The 22,031-nt window shown below is 46.3% G+C and overlaps 1 pseudogene; it reads left to right on the forward strand.

Moving 5' to 3' along the window:
- Positions 1 to 7,873: 7,873 nt before the first annotated feature.
- Positions 7,874 to 20,081, forward strand: LOC136516934 (uncharacterized; annotated as a pseudogene).
- Positions 20,082 to 22,031: the final 1,950 nt, after the last annotated feature.

The following is a 22,031-nucleotide window of genomic DNA, read 5'->3' on the forward strand; positions in this document are numbered from 1 at the left end:
CGCCTGTCCGCCTGATGATGCCATGTCCTAGCATTGTCAGTGGGTCGTGACATCCCATTCCACCTCGGCGGGCGACGCGGCGAACCAGCGTGCTGATCAGCGGTCGTACAGGGAGTAGGCAACATAGTGACCACGCGTCCATCACTGTGGGTTATGTGAGTTCCCTGGAATGACATGTCACGGGGACGGGTCATGTTGAGACGTGACCACTCCCTGCACGATGCCAGAAGTTTGACCCTGGGTTGTACTTTCTGGCCCGTAGTGGTTGGCAGCTGCATGAGCTTCCGTTAAGAGCAGTGCCCGAGGGATCGAGGGGGCGGAGCCAGCCTTCAGACGTCGGGCGAGGCGGAGCCCACGGCCTCGGTGTCAGGCGAGGCGGAGCCCATCCCCAGAGGTCGAGCGAGGCGGATCGCGCGACCTTAGGGTTGGGCGAGGCGGAGCCCGCCCTTAGAGGTCGGGCGAGGCGGAGCCCATGGCCTCGGTGTCGGTTGGAGCTGTAGTCGTACCTTTGACTGTCTGGATGGATTAACATATAACGACCATTAGCCCCTCCTCTTCGGGTACCCTAGTATTGGTCCCCGACACTAAACTTACTGATTTAGCTACTCTCTAAAGTAGATTTGACAAAAAAATTGTAGAGTATTCCAACGGACTCTATAAAACCAAGATACTGGATGGTTAGTGAGGTAGGCTATCTAAAAGTAGAGAGCGAATAAGGTGGGATGGAGAGCTACTAAATTTAAAGAGTCATTTATAGGGTCTGTAGAAGACGTTTTTCCTTTAATAATAACCAAATTTAACTTTAGAAAACGATTTGACTAATCTCTTAGAGACGCTCTTAAATTATGTGACTATATTTAATTCCTAAATCAAATTTTGATTCTCTCATGAAAGCTTTGCAAGAATTAATTAAGTTAGATCTAGCTACACATCGCCTATGGAACGTTGATCAAGGGTCCTCGTTCGAAGCCACACGGCCTACATCTTCATCTATCCGTTAAAGCCGTTGGATTTAGACATAATTTAATCGGCACCACAAAACTGTATCCTCTCATATATTATTATTCTACTTAGATGATATCTCCAAATCAATATGAAAACCACTGTGTAGGATTCTTTGCGAGATTTTTAGCTTCTAATATTAATTAATATATATGGTGATGCATATTGCTAGTAATTTCCTCTTGGTGCACTGTTTGTGTGCTCAAAAGAAAAAAAAAGCGTAAACGTTTAAGTGACCAGCAAAATCTCAGTTTTATCATCTCTCTTTCGATCAGTCTGCATTCAAATAAACACCAAAAGAACCTATAGACACTGCAGTTGCAATATGGACACGTACACACCTATCTTCTTTGCATTTCTAAAGATTTTTTTGCAATTACAAGCATATTAATCAAATAATTTTTTATAACATGCTACCCAGAAACATGAGTCATCATAGAGATAACCTTCGTGCTTCATCATACACAAGATGCTCAACGTCGTGGGAAGGATCATCCGGGATAATCAAAAGGGCACTGCAACGCAGCGCCAGTGTTTCTAGTTACAAAACTAAACACGAATTACAGCTAAATCAGTTGCAAAAAAAAAAAGTTACAGCTAAATCAATATCTCTCTGATCACACTTCTGAACCAATAAACATTCGTTGCTAGCATAACCTGACAAACAACTTGATGTATTGTCCTATCCGTTTGGTACCAGAGTTCCCGAAACAGGGCCATAGCTAGAGAATATTAGAGAGGGCAAAAAGGCAATGAGGAAACACAGCTTAACTTTGTCTGTATACCTTGATTCCCAAAAATCGACATTTCACACTACTACTAGCTACATTTCTATTTCTATTACTATTTATACTCACCACGACAAAGGTATATACTGTACTCTTTTAGCCACGGTACATATTTATATGCGGACAATAATATTTCACCTGTTCGTTTCATCATAAACGATTATGAATTATTTACTATTTACTAATTTAATGTAAAAAAACACCATTTCAACTTATAATCCACAGTCGAGCAAGCGAGCTGATTACTGATTGCTCGTATCGTATAGACGTATGGACACTTTTCTCGTCCACTGACATCCTGGTAGCTAGGCTATCTAGGTTTCCCATCATGTCAGGAACGAACACTGTACACACCCCACACGCTGAAAAGTGAACACAGTCTCTGCACATGCCTGCCCATGCCCATGGACCAAATTACAAAAGCCATACCGGCCACCACCTGCTATGCTGCCTGTTAATTGTGTCTAGCTCCATGGTGGATGCACGATGCGGGATAAAGGAGCTAAAACAATAGAGATGTTAATTTGTATGAAGATTTAATGATAAAATTAAGTTTTTGCTATAGTGATTAGTGGTGAAATCAAACCATTAGGGAAGGCTGGAGCCCCCAACCCCCCCCCCCCCCCCCCCCCCCCCAAACCCCAAACCCCAACCCCCTTTGGATCCGCCCCTGGCTCCATCAGATCACACGTCATGCGACCGGCTAAACAGCTAGTGCATCATTTGGTGCTTAGCTTAATCGCATGGCCTGCATCTGTATATATCTAACTAATTAAGCGTGTACGTATGCATCATATATGATATATGTCCTCCTAGCAGCTTGCTGCTTTGCTTGACCATATTAGGCCCCGTTTAGTTGCCAAAAAAATTTGCATAGTAACTGTCACATCGAATCTTGCGGCACATGCATGGAGTACTAAATGTAGACGAAAAAAAAAACTAATTACACAGTTGGTCGAGAAATCACGAGACGAAACTTTTGAACATAATTAGTCCATAATTAGACACTAATTACCAAATACAAACGAAATGCTACAGTGAGCCAAAATCCAAAATTTTTTTTGATCTAAACGCACCCTTAGCTCATATGATGACGTCAAATCAGAGCTAGTGCTTCCTAAAGCTTGTCCCACGGACCCTAAATTATATTAGTCCAACTTGCATGGCACCGGCAGCTCGTATCGTACGTAGGATGGAGATCCAACGACCCTCGTTAACTATACGTCTGGTATTAATTAATTTAATTAATTTTGACATGCATCGATCCTTTTGCTGCCTAACTACTAGCTGCTCCTAATAACTCCACGAGACATCGCGCAATAATATCTATTAGAATACTATACAATAAAAAATAGAAAGAATTATATGTATTATAAAATTGTTTGTCATAACGAGTCTAATAATGGCAATTCATCTTATGTGATTAATGTACATAAAATTTTAGATATTGACACAGTGAAAACTAAAAAATAACTAGAACAAATTTTGATGCTATGCATTGTTTTCAAAGGAAAAAAGGTCGTAGTTCTATAGCTAGATATTTCTTGGCCCGACAATCTTTCGAATAATCAAGTCCAGCTAAGATCTGAGAAAGAACCCTGTTCTATTTCCCCCCGTCTTGTCGATGGGACATTGCAGTTAATTGATTCCTAGGTTTTTCCACCCAAGGAGTAATTTAATGCTTTAGGTACCAGACATTGTACACCTATATATTTAGCCGAAGCACCAAACTTCTTCGGCGGCATATTCGCTTGTTGCAAGCATGAATTGATGTTCTAATGTTCGATGGACCTGTATGATCGAGTACATAGGAAGTATATAACCAATGTACGGTGCAATATATAGGACGCATCAGTGATAGAGTCAGGTGCATATACGTATGAGCTTTTATTGTACCAAGAGCTTGGTCAGTATATGAGGGCCATCATACAACTTTTCACCGCATACTTTATAGAGCTGATACGAGCTAGTACTGCCCTAGCTTCTCAAGAAGCAAATATTTCTTGCTAGACTAGAAAGATTGAATAAAGAAAAAGTAATTAAAATAAACTTTTGGGACGCACGCTGAATGCATCACGTACACCAGTAGCTAGCTAGTCCAAAAACAAAATACATATTTAGTAGATGTGTCAAACTCAGCATGTCGCTATGTTAAAAAAATCCATAATATATATTTAGTACACATGCATACCGATCATCTCCCAGAACGTGTATATATGAAAAAAAAACAACTATTAAGGAAGCCAGTTTTGAATCCTTAATCGCTATGATGTTCAGCAGAGTATGACTACTGTATCAACTATGTTCTACTGACACAGAGAGAGTAATAAAGATGGAAAGTAGAAAGGCAAAAAAACGACCTTGCTTCTCGTTCAGAATATACCTTGCTTGGAGTAGCTGTTCTCTATCAATGGATCCACACAACACGCTTCAGTGGGGAAAACATGGTGTGTGCAAGCTAGCATAAGATATAAGAAAAAAAATGTGAAGTTATGCACGCACCTAGGAATATATAGTATATATACGAGAAAGTGAAAACCAATTTGTCTATCTAGCGCTACAATAGGATTGTATATTTTGCTAGTTAAACGAACATATGGTTTTTAAAAACAAAGGAAAACATGGACCATATATCTATGGTCAAATAGTTTAAATATATTTTTCTTTATAGCACAGCGCTTTGTTCAGCATTTCCACACACGTACACGATATATATATATATATATATATATATATATATATATATATATATATATATATATATATATATATATATATATATATATATATTAGTTAAGGAAAAGAAAACCTAACTACCTTTCTTTTACTTTAAATGCATTGTTGATTGTTAGTTTTAGTTACTGCCAAAAGCCAAGTCATTCATGTAAATATAAGTCTTTTTGTCCTTCATATAAACTTGTTAACTTTTGGTGTCCGTCTATTTATAAGGTAATTTTGGTTTCCTTTTTGTCTAATCCATTTTTTGAGCTTTGCATAATACATTCATGCATGTTTAGTATATAGTTGGATTTTATCCTATCATCTAGAGCGATTTATTCCATTTAGCCATGGCCCTCCCCTTCTCTCTCCCCTGCCTTCCTTATCAATACAGCTTATTTCTCCTCTTGTCAGCATCATACCTCCATCATCAAGCTTCTAGCTTCTATACACTCTCTTATTCGTAATTAACTTCATTTAGTCTCACTGCTCCACTGCTCTTCCATCTCCACTTGTCAGTATGCCACCACTAGTCATCTCTAGCTAATCCCATTCTAATGGGAAATTGATGAAGCACTAGCCTACTAGCTAGCCTGCTTCCTCGTTGATACTCAAAATCCACTAGATATAGCTTCTATACACACCCTCAATAATTTAATAAGACTCCCTGCCCCACTCGCCTCCTCTACTAATACCCTCTGTCAGATATACCGCACCAACGGTCATTGCCAGCTAACCTGACGTTGGCGGGGCAATGAGTAGGCACCCCAACTCAATCTTTTCTACTGGAAGTTCAACTAGCATGCCTCCATATTGATATCATAAAGCTAGAAGATCTAGATAAATCCACACCATAAGCCAGCTTCTATGCACCCTTGTTAATTTCAGAAAGACTTCCTACCCCACTCGGCTCCTCTATTAATCCTAGCTGTCAGATACATTGCCAACGATCATTGCCAGCTAACTTTAGGAGGCTAGCTAGCGGACATTGGTTAGGCACCCCAAGTTTTGTCTAGTGCAGTGGTAGTCCAGCAAGCATGCCTCCCTATTGACACCGTAAAGCTAGCAAATCCAGGTAAATCCACACCATAAGGACTTTTTATACAACCTTGTTAATTTTTGTAAGACTCCCTGTCCCGCTTTCCAATCTTCTCTAATAACCCCAACGGTCAGATACGCTGTGAATGATCATTGCTAGCTAACTTGGATGTTGGCGGGACATTGATTATTAAGCGTCCCAACCCAATCTTTCCTAGTGGCAGTCAAGCTAACATGCCTCCCTGTTGATATCCTAAAGCTAGCAGATCCAGGTAAAATCCACACCATAAGACAGCTTCTATACACTCTTGTTAAGTTCAGCAATACAACATGCCCCCTCGCCTCTTCTTTCCCAACTAGCTCTCAGATACATCACCAATAACGGTCATTGCCAGCTAATTTGATGTTGGTGAGACATTGATTATTAAGCGCCTCAACCCGATCTTTCATAGTGGCAGTCTAGTTAACACATGACTCCCTGTTGATATCCTAACACTAGCAGATCCAGGTAAATCCACACCATAAGCCAGCTTCTATACAATCTTGTTAATTCCAGTGAGACTCCCTACCCCACTCGCTCTTCTGTTAATCCCAAACTAGGCTAGCAGATACGTCGACAACAGTCCTTCCAGCTAACCCGACGCAAGCAGGACATTGATTAAGCGCCCCTAGCTCGTTCTTTCCATTTGGCAGTCCAGCTAACATGCCTCATTGCTGATATCCTAAAGCTAGCACATCCAGATAAATCCACGCCAAACCTTAAATTCTATGATTATATTTAATTCTCAGATCGAATTATGATTCTATCGTGAAAGCTTTGCAAGAATGAATTAAGTTAGATTTCACTACCCATTGCCTACAAAACCTTGATCAAGGGTCACGTGAAGTCGCCCAACCTACATCTTTATCTAACCGTTAGAGCCATTGGATCGAGACGTAATTCAATCATCACCACAATACCAGTATCCTCCAATATATTATTATTCTACTTGGACGATATCTTCAAATCAATACAAAAACCGCTTTATACACTCTTGTTAATTTCAGTAAGACTCCCTACCCCATTCGCCCTTCTATTAATCCCAATCTAGCTGTTAGATACATCACCAACGGTCACTGCCAGCTAACCTGATGCTGGTGAGACATTGATTATCAAGCGCCCCAACCCGATCTTTCCTGGTGGCAGTCCAGCTAACATGCGTCACTCTTGATATCCTAAAGCTAGCATATCCAGGTAAATCCACGCCATAAGCCTTAAATTATGCGACTATATTTAATTCCCAAATCAAATTTTGATTCTTTCGTGAAAGCTTTGCAAGAATTAATTAAGTTAGATCTAACTACCCATCGCCTATGGAACGTAGATCAAGGGTCCGCACGTGAGGCCGCACAACCTACATCTCCATCTATCCGTTAGACCACGCAGCCTATATCGCCATCTATCTATTAAAGCCATTGGATAGAGACTGACGTCACCGCAAAAGCGTATCCTTTCATATATTATTATTCTACTTGGACGATATCTCCAAATCAATACGAAAACCGCTGCGCAAGATTCTTTGTGAGATTTTCCGCTTAATTAACATATACGGTGATGCATGTTGCTAGTATATCTCCTTGGTACACTGTTTGTGTGCCGCTAGCAAGCTCAAATCAAAAATCAAAAAGAAAAAAAAACCGTAAAGGTAGCTTGACAACAACCTCCGTCTCCTTGAATGCTCCAAAGCCCCCACAGGGCACGGCACGGCCACTTTCAATCGCTGGCCCTAGACCGGGCCCACCACCCCACCCCTCCTCCGGTTAGCTAGGGTTACTCGCGGTTAACCAACCTCTGGTTAGCGTCTAGGTTAGGGTTAGGGTTTGCTTTTCATCCTCCGTGGTAACGTGGCGTAGCAGTAGCATCGATCATGTGTGGCCCTGTGGGCGTGCCGCCTGCCTGCCGCTGCTCGGTGAGTGGACGGAGCAGTAGTAATAATAAAATAATAATTTAATATTAAATTAATTAAGTTTAATAAAGAAAAAAAAAGATAGTGGGATGGGTGTGTCACGTGTGGGCATGGATGGATGGATGGAAGGATAGAGGGAGCGGATCGGGTGTGGCGCATCGGCTTCCGCGCCGTCGCTGTGCCTGCTTGTCGCTCGCTTTGCTTCGTGACCTCCTTTGCCCCAGCTGTGTCTGCGTGTGGGGCCCGAGACGTAGCTTAGGGCATCCAGAGCGCGTATTGTTAAGGCCAGCCACAGCCAGCGTCGTTTTCAAGGCTGGGCCCCGCACCGAGATTATAATAAAAAAGAAAAACCCTCGCCTCTCGCCTCTCACCTCTCGCCAGTTCGCCTCTCTCGGCTCTCGCGTGAAATTCCCCTTTCCCCATTCGCGTCCCCGCAGACCGCAGCCCTCGGCCCTCCGCCGCCGCTCTATCCGCGCCGAGCCCGCCCTATTCCCCACCGTTGCCGGCGCGTGCTCGCCCGATTCCGCGCCCACCCGCACCGGATTTCACCTTCCAGTCGCGGATCTGGTCCGTGGCGGCGGGGAGGAGGAAGGCGAAGAACCCGAGCGCGAGCGATTGCGACGGCGCCGTAGAGGGCGACACCAGGCGGCGCCGCGGCGGCCATCGACGACGACCGTGTCGAGAAGGAGCTCCGTCCATCCGCCAGCTTCACCGCTAGCTTCCGATTCACCTTCCCGCATCCTGCTTCCGGCACCAACCCGTCCGCCGCAGGAAGCCGTGTAAAGCGGGGGACGTCTGTCGGCGCAGCTCCACCACACCCGACCCCTTCAACGCCACGACAACAGCAAAGGCACAGGTAAAAATCAATATTTTAACTCTTGATTGATGATGAGGTCGGGTCGGGTCGGGTCGGGTCTTCGGTTTCAGAAGCTTTTTCTGCTTAAGGACTTCTTAGATCGTTCTTGCTACGTACGAGGCCGACTTTAGCTCCACTTTCGCTGTCTACGACCTGCTTATTTCCCACCCTCCTTATTTTGCACACGCGAGATGCCTTACTGTGCCCGCACGGAAGCCGTGACCACCTATATTTCATGTCGCGAAAAATGCGGGCTTTTGTTGGATTCTTGCAGAAACGAGTGGCCAACTCTGTCAGAGTTAACACAGCAGCCTTGCTGGCATGGACATGCATGGAAGTTAATCATGTTTTATCTATCTCTGCCTTATTTGGTAATTGGCGTTCCAATTTTATTTTATTTTTTTATATAGTCCGGGAATGAATTAATTAGAGGTCGGTTGTATTCATTTCTTCCCTTTGTTGCGATGTGCATATGGCTCGTTATGCTGTGTTCTATTCCATGAACGAACTAACGTGCTGTTTGGTTTCTTGTATAGTAACGCAAACGTAAACAACATCGGTCGCCAGGCGCCAGCTAGTTCAAATCTATTCCCTCCGGTAACGTCCACGGCTCAATTTCATTTACGTTTGTGTTTTCATTGGTACAACCAGACAGCATGTAAGATGTATAGTCTCGTTGTGTTGGGATTTACACAATCAAGCCTGCTAGTTCCTCATTCCTGTTGTACATTCTTTGTTTCAGCGTACTAGCTATCTCTTTCTGCTATCTGGATGAAACAAGATGTGTAGGATAAGTCATGCAATGCTTGCTGTTTTTTCAGGGCTGTACTGTGAGGTGTTTGGTTCGGTTCCAAGATCATCACGACTTAAGTGACCAAGTTGTGCTGCACACTGTGCTTCTAGCAAATGGAAGCAGCTGCTCTTGCTCGTAGAGCTAGAGCAGTGGAGGAACTACGCCGTCTAACTGCAGTTGCTGAATCTGATGACACACCAGCAGAGCGTCTATCTACAGCTGCTGAATCTGACAGCACACCAGCAGAGCAGGAGTGCGACCACTTCTCCCTGAGGTAATCATTTTCCATACCCAGTGTAGATGTATGCGTTTCTTCTTTGACTTCCATTCAACGATGCATCTCTATCTAGCTGTGTAGCACTGTTTAGTTGGTACTGTGTGAGCACGGTTAATTAAGCATACTTATTAAACAGTCATTTGTTGTATGCAAGCACAATGAATTGGCATTATTGTGACACAATTGATCAACGTGGTCCAGGTGAGCATGGTTTATCAACTTTCTGCCTTATACAGTCATTTGTTGTCTGCAAGCACAATGCATGGACATATTATTGTGATATAATGCTCAATGTCCATGGGTGCATACATTTGGTTCGATTATGTTTAATGGGTGAGCGTGGTTTGTCATACTTCTGCCTATATACAGTCATTTGTTTTCTTCAAGAAAATTGCCTGTGCCTTATATTGTGACACATTGCTCAACATCCATGGGTGTACGTTTGGTTTGATCTGAAGGGTCAGTTGGTCCATTGGCTCCAATATGTGTCATGCACACTATTTATGTTGCTTGTTTTTTATTTTCCTTCTGTCTTGTGTAATCTTAATTTGCTATATGTACAGTATTATGTCTTTACCATCTGATTGGTTTTGTTACAAATGCATGTCTATCTTTATTTATCAGTTGTCCATTCATGTATTTTTCTGTGTGTGTGCATGGATTGTCCTTCCGGTAACTGTCTTTCTATGCTTTTGTGCTCTCAATTTGAAAATGTCTGACGTTATACTTGATGATTTTAGCCATATGGTTCTTCTTTTCTGTTTAATACCAGCTAAGTAGAAATGAATGATGTTAGACATAATCTGCTGCTCTCCATTCTCTCCTTGGTTGGAGACTGGTCGGCTCGGCCTGACCACTCCCTGTTGGGAGTTGGGGACTGATCGGCTCTGCCGACCAGTTCCTGTAGCAGTATTGCAATAGGTCACCTCTAGTACATTAGTTGGTAGCTATTACATCAACCATATCTTGGTAGTGGGCTGGGGTAAGCTTTGTACTGCTAGGAGTAGTTGGTACACTCTGTATCTTAGGAGTAGGTAGTTGGTGTACCCTGTACCTTAGGAGTAGGTAGTTGGTGTACTCTTGTACTCAGGAGTAGGTAGTTGGCCAACAACTATGTACCTGGTAGAGGTACAACTAGAGTTGTATATATTCCATCCAAAGGGCAATAGGAATACTTAGTTCAGTTGCCACAAATCAAAGGACAGAGCTTCGGCCAACGCTGGTGCTTGTGCTGAGTGTCTGTGTGCGCTGTTCTCAATCTCTTCTTCTACCTCTAGCCATAGTGAGTGAGTGTGTGCTGGTAAGCTAGTTGCTTACCTGTGCAGGGCAGTCAGGGATCAACAAGTGGTATCAGAGCCGTACAAGTGCCGTCGTCGGACTAACTGCTGGCGATGATGAACGGTTTGGAGATGGGCGACAGCAGCGGCGCTGCTGTGGCTGTCTAGCCACGACAGGAGGTCATTGTGCGCACGGTGCGGGAGGTCAGCGGCACCAGTTGGCCGACTCTGACTCGCACCAACTATGGCGAATGGGCGGTAACCATGAAGGTCAAGCTCAGAGCCCGACGGCTCTGGAATGCCATTGACAAGGGCGCCGATAACGAAGAAGACATGCCAGCGTTGGAAGCCATTCTCGCTGCTGTGCCAGCGGAGTACAGGGAGCCGTTGGGGACGAAGAGCTCCGCTAAGGAGGCGTGGGAGGCCATTGCGGCGATGCGCGTTGGTTCCGACCGTGCAAAGAAGACGACGGCCCAGCTGCTGAAGCAGGAGTACGCCAACTTCAAGTTCAAGGATGGTGAATCGGTGAAGGACTTCTCCCTCCTCCTGCAGACGCTCATCAGCAAGCTGAGGAGCCACGGCGTCACCATCGATAAAGAAGAGGCGGTCTCCAAGTACCTCCACTCCGTGCCGGCGAAGTACATCCTGATTGTTCTTTCCATAGAGACGATGCTAGACTTGTCCACCCTCACCATTGAGGATGTGATAGGTCATCTGCGGGTGGTGGACGAGCGCATGGAGCAGGCCACAGCAACGACGAACATCGGTAAGCTGTTGCTGACAGAAGAGGAGTGGGCTTCCTGGATGAAGGAGAAGAAGTCCGAGGAAGCCTCCTCCAGCCGCGGTGGCGATGGCAAGCGCCGCGGCAAGGCTTCTTCGGAGAAGAAGAAGGTCGACCCCAACGCCTGCCGGCGCTGCGGGAAGACGGGCTATTGGGCAAAGGAGTGCCCAAATCGCAAGCAGGAGAAGAAGGCTGAGGCTCATCTGGCGCAGGCTGATGATGATGATGAGGCCACTCTCCTGATGGTGACGTTCTGTGCACTGCACGACGTTGAGGCCAAGGAGAAGGGAGAGGGGATGGCGGTGGAAGGGCCTAGGAAGGCTCTGAAGGCTGTCAACCTCGACGAACCGCATGCCCAAGTCCACCTCGGACGTGTGGGCGGCGAGCAGGAGCAGCGGTGGTACCTAGACTCTGGCGCCAGCAACCACATGATGGGCTCCAAGGCAGCCTTCTCCGACCTCGACGACGACGTGACCGGCACGGTGAAGTTCGGTGACGGCTCAAGGGTGGCGATCCGAGGGCGCGGCACCATCATCTTCAGGTGCCAAAACGGCGAGCACCGCGCACTAACGGATGTATATTACATCCCGTAGCTGCGTTCAAGCATCATCAGCATTGGCCAGTTGGATGAGCGCGGCAGCGAGGTACTGATCAAGGACTGCGTCCTCAAGATCAAGGACCGGGAGCAGCGGCTTCTTGCCAAGGTGAAGAGGTCCCGGAATTGGCTGTACCTGCTCAACCTCAAGGTGGAGCAGCCCATCTGCTTGGCGGCACAGCGCACGGAGGAGCCGTGGCTGTGGCATGCCCGGTATGGACATCTCAGCTTCGACGCTCTTGGTCGGCTGGAGAAGATGGTGACTGGGCTGCCTCACATCGAGCACGCAGGCGAGCTATGTGACAGCTGCCTGGGCTGGGAAGCAAAGAAGGCTGTCGTTTCCGAAGACGGCGAAGTACAAGCGCGGTAGAGACCCTCGAGCTGGTCCATGGTGACCTCTGCGGGCCGATCACGCCGGCGATGCCCGGCGGGCACAAGTACTTCATCTAGCTGGTTGATGACTGCAGCCGGTACATGTGGCTGTAGCTTCTGACCAGCAAGACCGAGGCGGCAGTAAGCGGTCAAGAAGTTCAAGGCACGCGCGGAGGCAGAGAGCGGTAAGAAGTTGCGCGTGCTGCAGACTGATTGCGGCAGGTGAATTCAGTTCGGTGGAATTTGCTGCGTACTGCGCGGATCAGGGCATGGTGCGACACCACACCGCGCTGTACTCGTCACAACAGAATGGCGTGGTGGAGCGGCGGAACCAGACGGTGGTTGGCATGGCTCGATCCATGATGAAGGCTAAAAAGATGCCGACAGAGTTCTGGGGAGAGGCGGTGACCATGGCAGTGTTTATCCTCAACCGCGCGCCCACCAAGGTCCTGAAGGACGAGACGCCGTTCGAGGCTTGGCATGGACGCAAGCCGAATGTGTCCTTCCTTAGGACATTTGGCTGCGTCGGCCATGTGAAGAACACCAAGCCTCACCTCGGCAAGCTGGAAGACAGGAGCACGCCGATGGTGCTCCTGGGCTACGAGGAGGGCAGCAAGGCCTATCGGCTTTATGATCCCAAGAGAGGCAAGGTGGTGATCTCTAGGAATGTGGTGTTCGATGAGAAGGCGGCCTAGGACTAGGACAGCCCGGGCATGGGGGAAGCTGACGGCTTCACCAGCACCTTCGTCGTTGAGTGCATGGTCATCCACGGTGGTGGAGACGCTGGAGAGGAGGTGCCGACCACTCCAGCAACAGAGCCGAGCATTCCTGGGGCAGTGCCAAGCACTCCGGGAGGAGTGCCGAGCACTGCAGAGGGGGGCGAGCACTTCAGCAGCAGTGCAGAACGCTCCAACAGTAGAGTCGACCACTCTAGGAGTGGTGCCGACCGCTCCAGCAGTGGATCCAACCACTCCGGCAATGGTGTTGAGCGGTCCAGCAGCGATGCCGACCACTCCGGCAGAACAGGGAAGCCAGGGACCACCGATCGAGTTCACCTCCCCTCCCAGCGACATCAGCGAGTTCGTGGATGCCTTCCACGACGGCGAGGAGGTCCGGTTCCACAAGCTGGACAACATCGTCGGCAATGCAGGGGCCACAGGCCTGGCGAGTCGGCTGCTCGACTATCCAGAGCTGGTCCTTGTTAGTGCCGAGGAGCCACCGACGTTCGCAGTGGCTGAACACGATGCCAATTGGTGATGGGCGATGTTGGAAGAGATGAAGGCCATCGAGGACAATGGCACATGGTAGCTGGTAGATCCACCGGTGGGCTGCAGGCCGATAGGCTTGAAGTGGGTCTACAAGGTGAAGCGGGACGAGTACGGCCCCATTATCAAGTACAAGGCTCGGCTCGTCGCCCGCGGCTTCGTGCAGTGTGAGGGCATCGACTTCGAGGAAGTCTTTGCTCCGGTGGCGCGAATGGAGTCCGTTCGCTTGTTGTTGGCCATGGTAGCAGCGAAGGATTGGCGTGTCCACCACCTCGACGTCAAGTCTGCGTTCCTCAACGGCGAGCTCGCGGAGACGGTCTTCGTCAAGGAAGCTCCGAGGCTTCGCCGTCAAGGGCGCTGAGCACATGGTGCTCAAGCTGCGCAAGGCGCTCTATGGGCTGCGGCAAGCCCCTCGGGCGTGGAACGCCAAGCTCGACGCCACCTTGGGCGAGCTTGGGTTCACTCGCTGCGCTACAGAGCATGCGCTCTACACGCGGCGACGGGGGAAGGAGAAGCTCGTCGTCGGCGTGGACATGGATGACTTAATCGTCACCGGAGCGCGAGCAGAGGACATCGACGGTTTCAAGCGTGAGATGGCGGCTGGTTTCAAGATGAGCGATATCGGCGCGCTCTCCTACTACCTCGGCATCGAGGTGAGGCAGGGGAAGTAGAGCATCTCCATGGGTCAGCGCGCCTACGCGGAGAAGCTGTTGGAGCGCGGCGGCATGGCGGAGTGCAAGCTGTGCGCGACTCCGATGGAGGAGTGGCTGAAGCTGAGCAAGCCTAGCACTGCTGCAAAGGTGGACACGACGCGCTACCGAAGTATCGTCGGCGGGCTGCGCTACATCACTCATACCCGACCGGACATTGCGTTCGCGGTTGGGTACGTCAGTCGTTTCATGGAGGACCCGCGCGAAGATCACTGGTCCGCAGTGAAAAGGTTGCTACGCTACGTAAAGGGGACGCTCGATCAAGCGATCATCTTCTCCAAGAGTGGCGGCAAGGGAGGGTTGCGGCTCACGGTGTTCAGTGAGGCACCCCCAAGGCAAAGGAAGGTGAGCCGGAGCTCACTGTTTTCAGCGATGCGGACATGGCGGGCGACATTGATGGGCGACGGAGCACCTCCGGTGTGCTCGTCTTCTTTGGAGCGGCCCCCATTGCTTGGCAGTCGCTGAAGCAAAAGATCGTGGCGCTATAGACGTGTGAGGCGGAGTACGTCGTAGCGGCCACAGCGGCATGCCAGGCTGTATGGCTGCGCCGGTTGCTGGGCGAGCTGACCGGCGAGGAAGCTCACCCGCCAGCTCTGATGGTGGACAACCAGCCCGCCATCGCCCTCGTCAAGAACCCTGTCCTCCACGACCGGAGCAAGCACATCGACATCAAGTTCCACTTCCTCCGGGACTGCATCGATGAAGGGCAGATCGTCATCGAGTTTGTCGAGACCGGCAGACAGCTTGCTGACATCCTCACCAAGTCACTCGGACGCCTGCGGTTCATGGAGCTGAGGAAGATGATTAGCATGGATGAGGTCAAGGCATCGGGCTAGCAACAGGATTAGGGGAAGAAATGAATGATGTAAATGTTTCTTTCTTTCTTACACATTCACAAAGTGAGGACAAAATGAGATTCATGAGTAAAATTGCCTATGCACAACTTCTGATTGAGAATTGCTTTTGGATACTGATCCTTTCTTTTTATCTAGAGCAAACATTTGATGATTTGTCTATGCATATATATATCATAAGTCTCATTGTTGATTGATGCTTTTGTCAGGGGTTATGTTGCTATGATGCAGAAGAAGGATCCGAAGCTTTGCTCTCCTCATATTTTTCATAACCAGCCACAATGTGATGAGCACCATTCGTCCCCAGTTTTGGTGTCGAAGTATCATCAATGGGATTGCTCAAAATGTCTTGATAGAATGAAGGTTTCAGGTCATAGACCTACACCTGAAAATGTTTCTATGGAGCAGGATGGAATGGATGATGGCTGCTCTATTTCAATTGTTCGGATTAGAAGACTGTTTCCTTGCACACAGCAATCATCTGATAGATTGACCCTTTCAAAGGCCGCCCAAGAATGTAATTCAAAATGCAGTTCTCCTGGCAACAAAGCAATTACTGCGATGAATGTTCCAGTAGCTGAAGAAAATGTCCCAGAGGCACTCGTTGAAAGAAGTGTTCCAGCGACACAAGGTATGGCTGAGCATGTTGAATTCTTAATTAATACCTTTTGTTGTATACAATAAGCTAACATGACAATATTTCCTCAGATTTACAGGCCTCTCCCAATAATATGGATGTGTCAGTAAATATCTTGAATGCTGTCTCCAAGGATGTGAGCCATGTACCTGATGATGTTCAAAAGATATCAATAGGGCGTACCCAGTGCAGAGGGCTCCCGCTCTGTGCGGGGTCTGGAGAAGGGTGTCAGTGGCAAGCCTTACCCTCGTCTGTACAATGCGAGGAGACCGCGACTCGAACCCGGGACCTTCCGGTCACAGGCGGTAAGACTCTACCGCTTGCACCAGGCCCGCCCTTCGTTCAAAAGATATCAATCATTGAAGAAAATGGCACACAGGATCCACCTAGCCAAAATCTTGTGTGGCTCCAAATGAAGCTGAGAGCAACATAGCTCAAGGTGTTCCCAATGATGACCCCAATGAGTCTAATGTTTGTAAACCAGTATCTGGGCACAAAGGCAAACAAATATCTGGGGACAAAAGCAACCAAGTCTGCAACAAGGGTCCACGCCGAGCATCGTTAAAAAGAAATGTTGGATCTGATCATAAGAAAAGGAACAAATCCACTGAACTGACAGATATTTCAGATATCAAATTTTCTCAGAGAAAGCCAAAAAAGACTAGGCTGTTATCAGAACTCATAGGCACTGACCAGCAGGTAGGGGTTTCTGCAGATGCCGTTCAAGTGGACCATGCAAACAGTATTGAATCCTATGAGGGTGGTAAAAGAAAAATGCACCTTGAGGTTGGAAAAGATAATGCCACTCCTAATGAGAAAGTGGATGAAATCCAGTCAAGAGCTGTCAAGAACAAGGCAAAACACACAGTAGACAAGGTAGACGATGGATCCTCTCTAATGAACTGGCTGAAAAGCACTCATAAGAAAGTTAGAACAGAGAAAAAAGACTCAGAACACAAGAATCTTGATTCCTCTGCCGTTCAAAACTCTTGCCCAGATATAGTTGCTTCTAATGATATGCATCATGATTTCCTACCCTCAGTTGGGGATGTGGGCCAGGAAAATGTGCCATCTACTACCAGTGCCAATCATGGCAATGGAAAGGCAAAGAATGACAACCTGGAGCAAAATATGCAGAAGGTGGATGACCTGTGCCAAAATGAATCCAGGAACTTGAAACAGAGGTTCTTCTCAAATGAAAAATCAACAATTTTGCTGAAAAGAAAGGTGCTGTCCACTTCAGTTGCCCATGACGAGAACATTGACATTGAGAACAGTACTATAAAGAGAGATATGCTCAGGTCAGATGATTTACCTCAAATGGAACCTGAAGGCTCTGTACAGAGATGTTTGGCAAAGGTATGATTAAAGAAAAAATCCTACTGAATATATAAATGAATTATTACATTCATTTACCTGTTTTACCTACTTTTGCTGACCTGAATTGGGGACCTTTGTCCAGTATAGGATTTTTAATCCCAATAATGTTTTTGCATTTCTCTCTAACCACTTTGCTCCCATGCCATCCGTGCTTGCTGTTGTGTACACCACTAGAATTTTTTGGCACTTTTTCTGAGTTCTGATTCTGACATTTGAGTTCACAAGTCTGCACGCATGCCAACTGAACTAGCTATTTGTGTGTGTAACTAGTTTGGGATGGCAAGTGAGCAAATTAGCAAATCCCAAATTACATAAACTTTCGTTATAAACTATTATGATATATTATTTTTACAATGGTGCAAGCAATAGGAAATCCAAACTGAAAATTTACTCTGCTTCTCTACAAATATTGTACCCTCTTCTACCCTGATCTGAATTTGCGGATATTATGAAATATTGACTTTTCTTCGTTACCACAGGTTTCTCTTGATAAACAGAAGATCCAGAAGGTGCCTGGCCTCCGCAAGAAGAATATACCAAAGAATAAGAAGAAAGGGGGAAAGCAGGAGGTGCATGAGAAACAGAATGTGATAGATGACTTCCCCATGGACATTGTTGAACTTCTCGCCAGAAATCAGCATGAGAGACAGTTGATGACTGACACCATTTCTTTGGAAAACTGTCATACTCAACCCAATGTAGCTCAAGTTGACTGTGCTGAATTTGCAGCCAAGGATTGTCGAATCAATGCATCAAATGAGTTCAACACTAATTTCCAGAAATCTTTGGCATCGGAAAGTCAGCAGAAGTCCTTACAGGATCATGCATCATCCAGTACAGAGGCTGCCAACATGACTCCGCAGGATTTACATACTCATAAGTCATCACAGTGTCATGCAACATCCAGCACCAGCACCGAGGTTCCAAATGGTTATCCTCCAGAATCACAAGTGCAGAATCCGCTTCAGGTTCATGCATTACCCATCACACGGTCTTTCAATGTGTACCCTTCAAAATTACCTGTCCTTGACATTTTGGAGTGTACACAGGAACAACGGACACAATTCCACAGGGACTGAAGAAGTCACCATTGCATGTACCTCACCTATATTTCAAAATCATGAACATATTGCTGGCACTGCTCGGAAGCTGGAGGGATAACGGGGAAAAGAAGTTGATGTGGGATTCTTTCAAGACAGCTTTAAGGACTTCACCAACATCATCATATGGTTTTCAATTTGGAAACAGACTTCAAGAAGCTGATTCAGCTCCCATTCATGCATATGGAGCTTCTAGTAACTATGCAGCTCACCAGCCAGTAATTGTGGCCGTAGATCCCTACACAAAGGAAGCAGTTAGCCTGGTTCAGCCAAGAAGTATTCCAAGCACAGCATTGACTATGGGGTCTGGTAGGCTGTACGATCAAAGGATTCCTGGACAGTCAGGCCTTTATCCAAAACAGCCTATGCCCGCAACACATCTTCTGAGGCTGATGGACTCATCAACAGCTTCAGGCTTCAGAAACTATCAAAGACCTGACAGGAGCCAGATGGAACTTCATCAAACACAAACTCTCGGTACACAATTTACGCAGCATGATCAGTATAATGCATCACCGAGCACATCATATGGAAGCCACATAATTGAAGAGGTTCCACTGACACTGCAAGACTTATCTCGGCGTCAGGTCCAGCCAAACTTGCACAGGCCTGTACGCCCTCATCCTCGAGTTGGCGTGCTTGGTTCATTGCTGCAGCAGGATATTGCAAACTGGTCTGAAAACTGTGGGCCACACTCTGGATACAGACTAGGTGACTCTAAAGGGACAACATCACTTGATATGAACAGAAAAGGAAACTACGAGGCCTTGAACTCAGAAATGTTCTCAGCAGGATGGAATGCTCTGCAGTTGGGTTCTGTTACCTCTGTTGCCAATCCAGAGTACCAATTGCCAAGGTATGGTACAGGTCAACCTTCTACCAGTGGCAATGGGAAAACAGTTCATCTGCTGGATAAGCTTGTGAGGAAGGATATCTGTGTGACTAACAGAAATCCAGCTGATTTCACTGTAATTAGTGATAAGAATGAGTATATGAGAAGCATTTGAGTCTGAGGCAGGGATTGTTGTTGGAATACATTTAGGTTGTGATACATTTCACCTTATCAGTGCCAAGCAATCATCATTGGTAGAGGAAGGCTTAGTTGAATCTTCTTCAAGGTAAAAGATCATGTCTCCTCTTATTTCTTTTTATTAACAGAATCACTTTGATGAAACTTGAATAATTTCTTACTTTAGATGGATGATGCATGCAGGCTCTTTGTAAGACATTGATGGATGTGCTGTTTCCTGGACGCAGAGCAGCAGCTACCATAGCCAGATGCAGCCTCCAGTTTTATTGTTGGCAAATGTTTTATACATAGGCTAAGAACTGATGTCGGGTTGCCATGGAAAACCCCAATAAACTTATATCTTGTAGATAGGCAAATGTACAAGAGAAGCATGTGAGGCTGTGGCCATAGTAATGTTTTTTTTTGCCTTTTTTTGTACTCCTGTCCCAGAATACTCTGCAATTCAAAATTTATCCCAAAAGAATGGTCCATATAGGTGTGAGATCTAATGTACTCTAGGCTAGCAGGTGTATCAGCTTACTGTACTGTCATGTGGTTGAGCAATGTGTAAGGTGGTGAACTGGTTCTGGCTCCGAGTGTTGTATAGCATCAGACTGCCCTGATGAAGGCTTATTAAAAGAATGGCCGATTCTTAGATGAATTATGCTTCTCTGTTGAAATCTTTTATTGGGTTTTTGTCCCAGAGGTAAATGTTGGTGCTAGTTGTTGTCGGACAGTGGGGCCTGCATTTCTTCCGTTGTTCGGTGTCTGAGTGGATATAAATCAGACTGAATGAAGCAGCAGCTTGTGATGGCTGCACTGGTGACTGGTGAGTGGCAGAGGATTTCTGGGGGAAAGGGTGTGTTTAGTTACCCCAAACTTCCAACTTTGGCACTATGCAAAAAAAAGATTATCCGTCACTATCAAACTTGCGGTACATGCATAGAGTACTAAATGTTGACGAAATCTAAAACTAATTGCACAGTTTGGTTGTACTTTGCGAGACGAACGTTTTGAGCCTAATTAGTCAACGATTGGACAATTATTACCAAATACAAACGAAATGCCGCGCAGTGATTCTGGCGTCGCCAACTTTCGGCAACTAAACAAGGGCAAAGTTTCCTCAGGTGTTGCCGATGAGGTGACCGAATGACAGATGTGTTGCAGGTTGATGTGCAGTTGCTGGTAAAGCAGAGTACTCCATCTATCCCATATTATCTGTCGTTTCCGGTTTCCGTGCCACAAGTTTAACTCGATTTGTAGAAAATACAGTACAACATTTGTATCTCCAAATAAATTTATTAAAAAACTAGATTCAAAGATCTTTCCAATGATACTAATTATGTACCATAAATAATAATATTTTTTAATATATATTTTATCAAAGTTGTTTCTCGGGAAGCGAAAGCGACAGATATTTTGGGACGGAGGGAGTATGGTTCATCTGATTCTGAGGCCTTATTTAAATCAGGGTGTAAAGTTTTGGGTGTCACATGAGAATGTCGCATAGGCTGTTCGGATACTAATAAAAAAAACAAATTATAGAATCCATCAGTAATTCGCGAGACGAATTTATTAAGCCTAATTAATCTGTCATTAGAACATGTGTTATTGTAATGTGTCTCCTGCAAGATCAGGTCCATTTCGTACTGGTTGTGTCCTGGCAGTGTGGCGAGGTCATTAATTACCGGAGCGGGCGGCCCGGACGGCAGGGCTGGTCGCAGGGAGGGGAGGGTTCAGGATGGCGGTAGGAGCCAGGAGGAACGATACAGCGGGGAGAGCCGCCAGTTGTAGGTGGAGGTGTGAAAACATGAGTGATGGAGGAGGGGCGCGATAAGGAAGAAGAGTCGTGCGTTAACGTGCCCCTTTTGTTTTCTAATAAAGAATTTAATAAGTTATAAAAAGATTAATTTGCTACCGAACACTCTTAAAACCAAAGCAGATTATTGAGGGTTAATGTAGAATCCAAAACCAACCTTTCCCTATCCAAATTAGTCGTCCAAGCGAAATGAAAGATATTACATGGAACCTGCTGCGTAATCTAAAGAGGAAACACCATATGCCATGGCTATGCAGAGGGGATTTTAATGAGATTCCTTTTTGCATGGGGTCCTTGAGGCCGGAAGTGTGTATGCAGAAATTTCGCTCAGCACTAGAGGACTGTGATTTACAGGATCTGGGATTTATCGGTGACCCTTTTACTTGGCGAAATAACCACCATGTGGCTGCTCGATACATTAAGGAGATACTTGATAGGGCTGTTGCAAATAGTGTTTGGAGAGGCATTTTTCCTCGGGTAAGGGTAACAAATGGGGACCCTCGAAAATCAGACCATAGGCCAGTAATTATTGATGTGGAAGCCAGGGAAAGAAGAGAATGGAGAAAGCATATGAAAATATTACCAAAATTCGAAGCCAAGTGGCTGGAGGAAGAGGATTGTGCGATCCGTATGGAAGAAGCATGGGTAAAGGCAATTGAGGAAGGGAGAAACTCCACGATGGAAGTACAGACCCTACATGATTTGTGGGAGTGGGACAGGAATGTCCTTGGAGAGATGGAGAAAAGAATTAGTAAAGCCAAGAACAAACTAGAAAAATGCCGAAGGCAAAATATATCCCAAGAAGTAGTAAACC

This window comes from Miscanthus floridulus, chromosome 17 (genome assembly GCF_019320115.1).
Source record: "Miscanthus floridulus cultivar M001 chromosome 17, ASM1932011v1, whole genome shotgun sequence".
NCBI classification, from domain to species: domain Eukaryota; kingdom Viridiplantae; phylum Streptophyta; class Magnoliopsida; order Poales; family Poaceae; genus Miscanthus; species Miscanthus floridulus.